At 49.6% G+C, this 11,001-nt stretch overlaps 1 pseudogene; it reads left to right on the top strand.

Moving 5' to 3' along the window:
• The first annotated feature begins 4,573 nt into the window (after window positions 1-4,573).
• On the top strand, window positions 4,574-9,003 carry LOC124651629 (annotated as a pseudogene).
• Window positions 9,004-11,001: the final 1,998 nt, after the last annotated feature.

Below are 11,001 nucleotides of genomic sequence, written 5' to 3'. Positions count from 1 at the left end.
ACTTGGACACCAACCCTTGGGGATCCACCTATATAATGAGGGGCCAAGGGAGGGGGTCGGCCACCCCAAGACCACAAGCTGGCCGCCCCATTGAAGTGGCCGGCCACCCCCTCCCAAACCCTAGCCGCCCCCTCTCCTCCATATCTCCCGCGTAGCTTAGCGAAGCTCCGACGGACTTCTTCACCGCCACCGACACCACGCCGTCGTGCTGTCGGATTCAAGAGGAGCTACTACTTCCACTGCCCGCTGGAACGGGAGGTGGACGTCGTCTTCATCAACAACCGAACGTGTGACCGAGTACGGAGGTGCTGCCCGTTCGTGGCGCCGGAACCGATCGTGATCAAGATCTTCTACGCGCTTTTGCAAGCGGCAAGTGAACGTCTACCGCAGCAACAAGAGCCTCATCTTGTAGGCTTTGGAATCTCTTCAAGGGTGAGACTCGATATCCCCTCGTTACTACCGTCTTCTAGATTGCATCTTGGCTTGGATTACGTGTTCGCGGTAGGAAATTTTTTGTTTTCTATGCAACGTTATCCTACATGAACTACTCACTCATCACTCCGGAGGCGACCATGGCGGTGAAGAGTCCTCCAGGAGATGAATCCCCTCTCCGGCAGGGTGCCGGAGGAGATCTCCAGAATCCCCCGAGATGGGATTGGCGGCGGCGGCGTCTCAGCAAGGTTTTCCGTATCGTGGGTTTTCGCATCGGGGGGTTCGCGACGGAGGCTATAAGTAGGCGGAAGGGCAGAGTCGGAGGGCCGACGAGGGGCTCACACCATAGGGCGGCGCGGGCCCCTCCGGCCGCGCGGCCCTATGGTGGCGGCGCCTCGTCGCCCCACTTCGTATCCCTTTCGGTCTTCCGGAAGCTTCGTGGCAAAATAGGACCCCGGGCGTTGATTTCGTCCAATTCCGAGAATATTTCGTTACTAGGATTTCTGAAACCAAAAGCAGCGAGAAAACAAAGAATCGGCTCTTCAAGCATCTTGTTAATAGGTTAGTTCCAGAAAATGCACAAATATGACATAAAGTGTGCATAAAACATGTAGATATCATCAATAATGTGGCACGGAACATAAGAAATTATCGATACGTCGGAGACGTATCAGGGACGTCGCTCCCCAGTCGCGTCCCCTAAGCGCTGCCCCCAAATAAATATTGGTGCACGAAAATAAAGGTTTTCATTCAGATTTGATTATATATTACAAAGTTTGAATGAAAACGGCTAGATTTCATCTAAACCTAGACTACTGACCGCCCGGCGGTGCGTTCGACGGCCCCGCCCCGTCGTCGCCTCCCGTACGCCGCAGCTCCTCCTGCGCGCGCCTCCTCTCCTTGCGTTGGGCGGTGGCCAGACGCCGCCGCTCCAGCCGCGCGTCCTCGTCTGCCCTCCCCTGCTGCGCCACCTGGAGGGAGAACTCGACGGCGCGACGAATCTGCGCCTCTTCGCGGGCACGGGCGTCGTCCTGGAGCTTCTTCTCCGACTCGAAGGACTCGACGAGCGGACGTTGCTGATCGGCCGTGTCGTCCGGGTGCGGCTTGTCGTCGTCGGACCACTCGAACTCGCCGTCGTCGTCGTCCTCCACCTCGGTCTCCTCCGCCTCGTCCTCCTCCTCCTCCATTGGCGCCTCCTCCTCCACATCTGTTGGCGCCTCCATCATCGCCGCCGTCAACGCGTCGGCCTCCGCCGCCAACTCGTCCGCCCGCCTCCCTGCATCGCCGCCGCCGCCGCTCCCGCTGCCGACGCTCCTCCGCCGCCGGCCGCCGCCGGCGCTCGATCGAGTCCCGCCGCCGGCGCTCGATCGCCTCCCGTCGTTCACGGTACAGTGCCTCCCGCTCATCGCGCTGGCGCCGGCGCTCATCAGCCCACCGCTGCTCCATCTCCTCCGTCAGGCGCCGTCGCACCTCTTCTCCCGTCGAGGCGTCGAACACCGCAACGGTGTCACACTGCTGCTCATGCCACGCTGCTACCGCCGCGGACTCGTCAGCAGCGGGGCCATGGGCGCAGAACGCCGCTAGATCCGCCGCCTGCGCCGCCTCACGCTGCTGGCGGGCCCGCTGCTCGAGTGCCTCCCTCCGCTGCTGACGGTGTGCACGCCGCCCGCATCCCTTGCCGCCGCCGCTCTTCCCGGGCCGCGGGGTCGGTGTTGACCTGCGATTCCGGGACTAGAAGTGGAGGAGACGGCAGTGGAGGGAAGTGGCCAGCGCCGGGCGGTTCGCCATTGCCACTGGTGGTGGAGGAGACGGCGGTGGAGCGACGAGGGTTGTGTTTGTTGCCGGCGGGTGTGGTGGCTACCATTGAGCCGGGAGACCTTTTATAGACGCCGGCGTTGGGAAGAAAACGCGGGAACAGGCGAGAAGAGGCGGGAAGATCACGCGGGAACGGGTGGTGGCGTGCGAACGCCGGCGACGCGTGGAGGCTACGCAGCACCGACGAGACGTCTCTCCTGCCCCTCCATCGCCATTAAGGCAAAGATGACGTCGTGTGTCACTGCGCGCGAATAACTTCCGTCGCGAGGTAGGCGACAGTTAGGTTAAAATTAACTGTGCCGCTGACGGGTCGGCCCCGCCACTCCCCGCCTCGCTTTTCATTGTGTCCGGCGTGCCCGGTGCATCCCCTGTGGGACGGGGACGGGCTCGGGGCGCCGGACACCATATCGGGACGCGTCGGACAAAATTCGGGTTTGGGGGACGCGGCTGGAACCGTTTTTTGGTCCGGCATGCCCCAAATTGCTCTGGGGGGGGGGGGGGCGCTTTGGGGATGCGACTGGAGATGCTCTTGGATTTTTTTTTTCAATTTTCTTCATCCTACTTTAGTACTTTCTTTGTTAGTAAATATAAGATCATTTAGACACTTTAAAATGGATTAGATAGTTACTAAAAATGAGTGAATCTATATACTAATAGTAAACTAGATACGAATCAAATAGAAGATCCTACAATAGTTGAATTGGGGAGTATAGTAGTAGTAATTTCTTCGGAAAGTGCTTTTGGCTCCCAAGTTCTAATGCTTTCGCCAGTTTTTTAAAAATAAAATACGTTATCATAAGTTATCAAAAAATTTGAAAATAATTTCTGGAGATTTCCAGTGATACATCTCACAATCACGCAAATCTCAACCCAAAATTATTATTATTTATGCAAGAAAAAATTACAAACTCTGATATATTTTGGAGATATGAAAATGTACAACTTGGATCTATAGTTTTATCATTTTTGTTTAGCTCAGAATATAAAGTATTTAAAATTGATAATTCACATGGGTTTGTGAGATACATCATTGACTATGTGTGGATTTATTTTCAGATTTTTTTGAAACTCAAAAATATGTTTTTTAATTTTTTGAAAAGACGAGATCGCTTCAATTTCTCACAATAAAAGTGTAGACAGAAATGTTTGCTTAGTGTTAAAAGACCACCGGAGTCCGGAGGTGAAAACACAGATCGCATGTAAGAAGCGTCAGGTTAAGATTACGCTTTAGAAACTACGACTGCCTGCACTCGTAGTGAGAAGTCGAAATACGCTTTCAGGTTTCCCATCGCTTCCGGTTGACGTCGCCGTCCTGCAGCGGATCTTCCGGCCACCACCGGCAACGGCTCAACGCGGCGGGTGGCTGCGTGGGTCGGCTCCTTCGCGCGAACCGCGGCCGTGCGATGAAGCCACGACGGCGCGGAATTAGGCAGAATCGCGGAGGACTCGCGCCTGCCGGAGCCGTTCGGTTGGCCGTGACGGCGACATCATCGGATCGGCGACTGTTGGAAATGGGCAAATGGTCCGCCGCATGGTACTACTTCGGTTGCTTCATCTTCTATTATTTCACTTATTATGTACTTTCCATTTGGTCATGATTGCTGGCTTGCTGCAGTGTAGTCTGCTAAATCCAAATCTGTTGAACTGGCTCACAAAATCACAGGTGTTCACAGTCCAGAATATTACAGTACAGTAATCTTCTACAACCATTACTTACTTGATGTTCACAGTCTACAATATTAACATAAAATTACGAGATAGTGACTTGTTTTCATTAAAATTGTCGTTGTATATAGCTTCTTTCTTGTAATTAGCTCCAGACAACAACCCCAAACTATAGATTTCACTTTTGTCAGACAGGTGGTAAATAAAAAAAATCCCAAGGTCAAGGTAGCCAAAAGTTCCTTGGATAAACATGGTGAGATCATATTTATCTAGACACTGCAGTTCTGATGCTCCAAAATCTCCAAACATCGAAAACACTGTTGAACTGTTTTTAAAATGGCACTAATATAGGAAAAAGCTTAGTGCAAACGGCAATGAAGGAAGGTGCAAATCGACCTGTGATTTGGCTAATTTTCATGGTATGTTTGATCCTGTACTGCTGGCGCATTACAAGCCCTGCACTCTAGATGGATGGAGACCATGGAAACTTCCCCTTGAAGTTTGCCCCCTTGTTTTTAGCTGCGACATACTCATGATTACAACCCAGTGATTTTTCCCTCTCCACACCACATAGCCACTACTCCAGCTCCAACGTTAGCAAAATTCATCATTGCTCATTGCTGGCCCTCCTCTCACACGAACACACACAGAAAGGCATCCATCCACAAACATGGCTACCTCTGCTGCACTTGTTTTTGCAGGGAAGTCTGTGGCAACGCCGGCCATATCCTTCTTGATCAACAAGGCGTTCAGCTACATCAACAAACACTTCAAATATGAAGAAATGGATGAGGTGAAGAATCGGCTCTTGTGGGCCATGCCACAGATCAAGGCAGTGTTCGATATCGTCAGCCCAGAACGTGTTCAGGAGCAAAGCAGTGCCCTGGATGCGTGGCTCTGGCAGCTCAGGGATGCGGTCGAGGCGGCGGAGGACGCCGTTGACGAGCTTGAATATTACGAGCTAGAAGAGAAGGCCAAGGAGCGAAAGGTTAGTGATTGGGGTTCTCCTTTTGGTAAGATGAAGTACAAGTTTTTCAGATCTGTTAAGGGTGTCCCTGTTCTCAACAAAACTCTCGAAGAAAATTACTCACCGGGACACTCTGAAGAGACTGATGAAATCTGTGGATGGTTTAGATAAGGCTGCTGCAGGTGTTGTCAGATTCCTCGACCTCGCAGGCCATCTCAGTGGAGTTTGTACCAGCAGCCAGCGGCAAGTGCAGAAGTTTGTTGACAATGACCGCCAGACTGGTTCTATATTAAGCGCAACCATTTTTGTTGGACGAGAAAAGGAGAAAGAACAGATTCTTGGATGGCTGGCTAACACATCAGTTGAATTAGCTGAAACTGGGGTGACGAGGACCAACAGTATTCCTATTATTTCAGTGGTTGGTCATGGTGGCATGGGAAAGACTACTTTGGCTCAGAGCGTATGTGAGCAAGATCAGGTACTGAAGTATTTTAAGGTCATCTGGGTTACTGTATCTACCAGCTTTGGTGCGGCATCACTGACAAATAAAATATTGGAATGTGCTACAGGCGTAAAACCAAGCGCTGATCATTTGGAACCACTACAGCGATATCTCATAGAGAAACTAAAGTCTATCAATTTTTTGCTAGTTTTGGATGACGTTTGGGAAGATAAGAGAAGAGATGAATGGGAGAAGTTATTTGCTCCTCTGCGGAAATTGAACACTGGGAGCAAAATTTTGTTGACAACCCGAATGCCATCTGTAGCGGACATGGCTGCAAAGGTGATGGGAGTCCAAAGAGATCAGTGCTTAACACTACAAGGACTGGAAGAAGATGAAAATCTCGATCTCTTCATACATCATGCCTTTTCCGGGCTGAACCCAGGAGATTATGTACATTTGAAGTCAACTGGAGGACAAATTGCAAAGAAGCTGAGAGGATGTCCCTTGGTAACAAAGGTCGTGGGTGAGCATTTGCAAGGCAATACAACACTTGAACATTGGAGCAGATTCTTGGATCAAGGATTGGAACATTTTAAAGGAACTGAAGATGATATTATGAAGGTTCTCAGATTAAGCTACTACCACCTGCCAACAGAGCTGCAGATTTGCTTTCGGTATTGTTGCATATTTCCTCAGGACTATGCATTTCAAAAGAAAGAACTGGTGCAACTGTGGATTGGTTCAGGATTGATCTCACAGCCTGCAAGTGACACTCAAACTTCGGTGGATACTGCAGAACAAGTCTTGGCTCAGCTAACTAGAAAATCATTCTTTGATCTGAAATCCAAGGCTCGTGGATGGGAACAAGAAGAAAGTTATGTAATGCATGATTTGATGCATGAATTAGCAAGGAATGTCTCCACTGGTGAATGTGCAAGAATTGATCATCCTGTTCAGCTTAAAGATGAGAAGGCTACAGTCCGACACCTATGCATTGTCAATATTCACAGTTTCTCTGCTGATGAGGTCAAGAAAATCTCCCATTTTGAAAACCTGCGCAGTATTATTATTTATGATGATATTAAGGTTAAAAGTGATATAGTTTGTGTACTTGAAATGATTGTTGAGAGCTCAAAGTCGTTGCGCCTATTCCGTTCAAAACTGTGGAACACATTCCGTTTTGCTGACAAGATTGGTAAACTGAAACATCTTCGCTATATCGACTTGCGCATAATATCACCAGACATGATATGTGGGGTTGCTAAACTGTATCACTTGTTGGTACTTTGCTGTCAATTTGGTTTGAAGGTTGGAACATATGAAGAGAGATATTTAGGGAATCTTGAACATCTGCGGTATGTATCCTATGGAGAGGATAGATTTGGTAATTTCGGTATAAGTAGGCTCACATCTCTTCAGGAATTAGGTAATTACCAGGTAGGAGGAAGAATATGCAACAAAATAAGTGCAATCAGGAACTTAAGAGAGCTCCGTTCACTGGAAGTTAAGAGCCTCGAGAAAGTTGAGAATTATGAAGAAGCTAAGAATGCCAAGCTGAAGGAGAAACAGCATCTCAACGAGTTATTTCTAGAGTGGTCGACACCTAATCAAATCATGACAGATGACTTAGTTCTTGACCACCTTGAGCCACATGTTAATGTTAAGGTATTGGGAATTCAGGGTTACGATGGTCCCAAAATTCCATTTTGGATTGAAAACCGTTCTGTCAAAAACCTTTTATCACTCAAGTTGATAAGCTGCACAAATTGGGAATACCTTCCATGTCTTGGTGATTTAGTATTGCTGAAGCTTCTAATGTTGAGAGACCTTCCTAAGCTACGGCAGATTGGTAGACCATGTGATATGTCCAGTAGTAGCTCCACGGAGTTACTGTTACCTCAAGGCCTTGTCTCTTTGGTAATATTTGAATGCCAAAAACTGACGGAATTACCTATTCTACCTCCAAGCCTAGTATCACTGGAAATAAAAGGTGTTTGGCTAACCAAACTTCCTATGATTGGCAAGATATCGAGTGAGAGCATCAAGTCCAAATCCTCTAAATTGACTGAGATAATTATCACGGGCTGTCCATGTTTAGCCTCACTGGAAGGGAGCCTTTTGGAGCAAAAACTTAACATGGGTGCTCTCCATGTCCCAAATGACGATGATTGTATACGTCCGAGGTCTGCATCCATACCATTTGATGAGATGAAAGAACTTCTAGTACTTGGGTCATTGCAACAGCTCACAAACTTATCTATGCTGAAGCTGCAGAACTGCTCGAGCCTGGTGTCTCTCCCCTCAGCGGATGTGTTCAAAAGTCTCAGGTCGCTAAGGATTCTGTATATAGCGGGATGCAAGAATCTCTCGTCCTTGGGAGGGCTCGGATTACTTTCATCCCTCTTACGCTTAGGTATCATTGGGTGCAGTAAACTCGTGGAGGCAGCCCAGTCCTTGGTAACTCGAGGTGATGAAGAAGCTTATCTGGTGGAGCCCAGCAAGTCACTGCACATAACTACTCTTCACGTAGATCTGCCGTCCTTGCTGCTTGTTGAGCCGCTCAAGAGTCTCTGCCGCACTGAAAAATTGCACATTAGTGGTGTGTCAGCGATGGACAGGTTACCTGACCGATGGCTGCTACAGAACCGTCCAGCCCTCCAACACCTAGTTATATACAAATCAAATTCACTAAAATCGATTCCACCAAGCATGCAAGACCTCTGCTCTCTCGAGACATTATGCCTATTTGATGTTGGGCAACTCCAGTCACTTGCCTATTTGCCCTCCTCTTTGAAGGTGCTCTTTGTTTCAGGCTGCCATCCAGACCTGGAGAAGAAGATCACAAAACATGGAACTTCTGAATGGAACAAGATTGCTCACATCCCTGATGTGATAGTAGGTACCTCTACCCTTCCACTCTTGTCCTCACGTTCATAATTTACTTTTAGGATCTCTGTACCTACTGATATCTGATCTGATTGCGAACCGATGATAGGAGGTCAGAATTTCGTTATGGGCCAAAAATCCAGCTAAGAGGCTTTGAAAAAACTAAGGTAACCAATCAATAATCTCTGGATAAAGTTGTCCTCTATTTTGCTCAGAATAATGGGACTTCTTGATATCATCTTTATGTCAATATGAGGTTGATGTGAAGTCTGTTTTGCTTGAATGCATCAACAATGTACACTGCCAGTCAAAGTCTATTGGTTTTTTTTGTGTTGCATTATCTCTTTTGAACTGCGATACAGCCCATTTTCCATTCTTTTCATAAGAATAAGTCCAAAACAAGGTGATGTAATTTTATAATATTATTGCAAGATAATATATCCTAAACTGTGTTGGTACATGTAAATATATTGCCTATCTTTTTTATACAATTTTATTGCTGCAGCTACTGCACTGTAATCATCCTTATCTCTATCTTGGAACTACATGCTATTATTAAATCATTTTGATCTAAAAAAATCATTTTCCTTTGCCGCTAAGGAATACCTATTCTTCTTGAAATCTGAAACTTTCTTTTGGTTAGTACCAGATACAGGGACCGCAGGAGACTTTGCTCCAAGCCGTCGCTCCACTAGCAGATGAAACAGTTGTGCCTGAAGAATGCGTCCTGTCGTAAGGCTGCTGTTGTTCAAAAGAACGGTGGCAATAAGCGCCAGTGCCATGCCATCTGAAATGTCTTCCAGCCTCTTAATTTAACTCCTTGGCATCACATATTTTCAGCTTGTGCTGCTGGCAAGATGCCATGTGCTGCCGGATGATACTTACTGAAATCGAAGAATATGAAGGAAAGGGGGGGACTAATGTTCAGCTCAGACTGCTCAGTTGAGTTATAAGTGTACATATTACAGCCTTGCTACGTTCCAACCCGTGAGTTGAGAAATCTCCATTTTGTTGTAATTCATGTCGAATATGTGTTTGATCGTTGTACTAGATTAGAACTACACGGTCCGTTAGTGAAGCAGGGAGGGCGAGTGACTATTCTTTTTTTTTAGAGAAACGGCAGGCTTTATTGATTAGATAGAAAACGTATTACTATCTAATGCGATCAGTGCCAACACGCAGGGAGGCGCTGATTCGCTTAAACACCGGTTTAACTCGCGCCTACCTAATTGCCCTAGGCTATGTCTCACGCCGTTGCCATTCCTTGAGATTTTCTCAAACCTGGTTCATGAACTCCAGTAGCTCCTTAATTTCTGTGATTATTGTCCAGCTCGATGCTCTGTTGAGTATGCAGTTTGCTTCGGTGATCATTGTGTCATGGGCGTACAACCTCTGATAATGTCAAACTCGAGTGTGGACGACATCATGTGGGGAGCCAAGGTCCAGCTTGTGGTCCTAGAAGCTTTGCGTGTCAGTTTCTAACTACATGGGCCTTTTACATTTTCATATTGGCTCAGGCCCATACACAAACTGCATAAAAAAGAAACGATGAAATCAGTCGGGCGGGAGCACCTGTGTGGTAAGAGCATCTCGCGCTAAAACCCGCGCGCGGCAAAAAAAATCGCCGTTTTGCCGCGCGCGGTCGCTGCCGCGCTGCTCCAACGGACGCGGGAAAACTGCACGCGCGCTAAAAAATTTACCGCCCGCGCGCTTTCGCGCTATCCCGCGCGGGAAATCTGCCGCGTGCGTTACCCCGCGCGCCATAAAGAGGACACGCGCGAAGCGGCCAACTGCCACTCCTCCCACGCGTTTTCCTCCCGCGCCCTCTCTCTCCCCGCCGCTCTCCCTCCCGCGCCGCTCCGCCTCCGGACGTTCCTCCTCGACGCGAAGATGCCGTCGGCGTCCGCGCGCGGCCGAGCGGCCTATTCGACGCCGAGATTCGCTCCGGCGAGGAGCGGATCCGGCTCGGCACCTACGACACGGCGCATGAGGCGGCGCGCGCCTACGACGCCGTCGCGTGGCGCCTCGGCCGCCCCCGCCGCCAGATGAACTTCGACGACGTGCGGACGCGCAAGCAGGCGGAGATGCTCGCGCCGCCATCGCCGCTCATCACGAACGAGCAGCGGCGCCGCGCCCGCGACCTCGAGCAGCGCCCGCGCGTGGCGGAGCAGGACGAGCGCAACCGCCTTGCGTGGGCGCGCGCGTTCCCGGAGGACGTCGCCGCCACGGCGGCCTTCTACGCGGAGAAGGAGGGGGACAAGGCGGCGCGGGCGGCGATGAAGAAGGCGAGTCGCGAGAAGCGGCGCGCCGAGTCCGCGGCGAGGAAGAAGGCGAGGGCCGACGCGGCGGCGAGGAGGAAGGAGGAACGGCAGAAGGCCGCAGGGCCGTCGACCGTCGTCCTGTCGTCCTCCTCCGAGTTCCGCGACACGACGACGTCGACGCCGGTGTCGGACACGACACTGAGCAGCTCCGACTTCGACTGGGAGTCCGACGACGGCGAGGAGTAGTTTATTTATTAGTATTTTCGTTAAAATGTCGTATTGTATCGCGCACTTTTAAATTATATTCGTATTTTCGATCAAATTTCAGTTTGTTTGATGAATTTTCAAAAAAAAAAAACGGTCCGATTTAGCAGTTTCTGACGCGCGCGCTGCAAAATAGCGCCTCTGGCGGAGGTGCGTTTTTCGCACACCAACGCGCGCTGCAAAATACAGCCTCCGCCGGAGGCAAATTCGCTATGCCGCGCGCGAGCGGTATACAGCGCGCCCAATCACCGGTATAGCGCGTGAGA

This window comes from Lolium rigidum, chromosome 5, assembly GCF_022539505.1.
Source record: "Lolium rigidum isolate FL_2022 chromosome 5, APGP_CSIRO_Lrig_0.1, whole genome shotgun sequence".
Classification (NCBI taxonomy): domain Eukaryota; kingdom Viridiplantae; phylum Streptophyta; class Magnoliopsida; order Poales; family Poaceae; genus Lolium; species Lolium rigidum.
The sequence above is the reverse complement of the archived record's forward strand: the minus strand, read 5'-3'. Positions and strand labels throughout refer to the sequence as shown.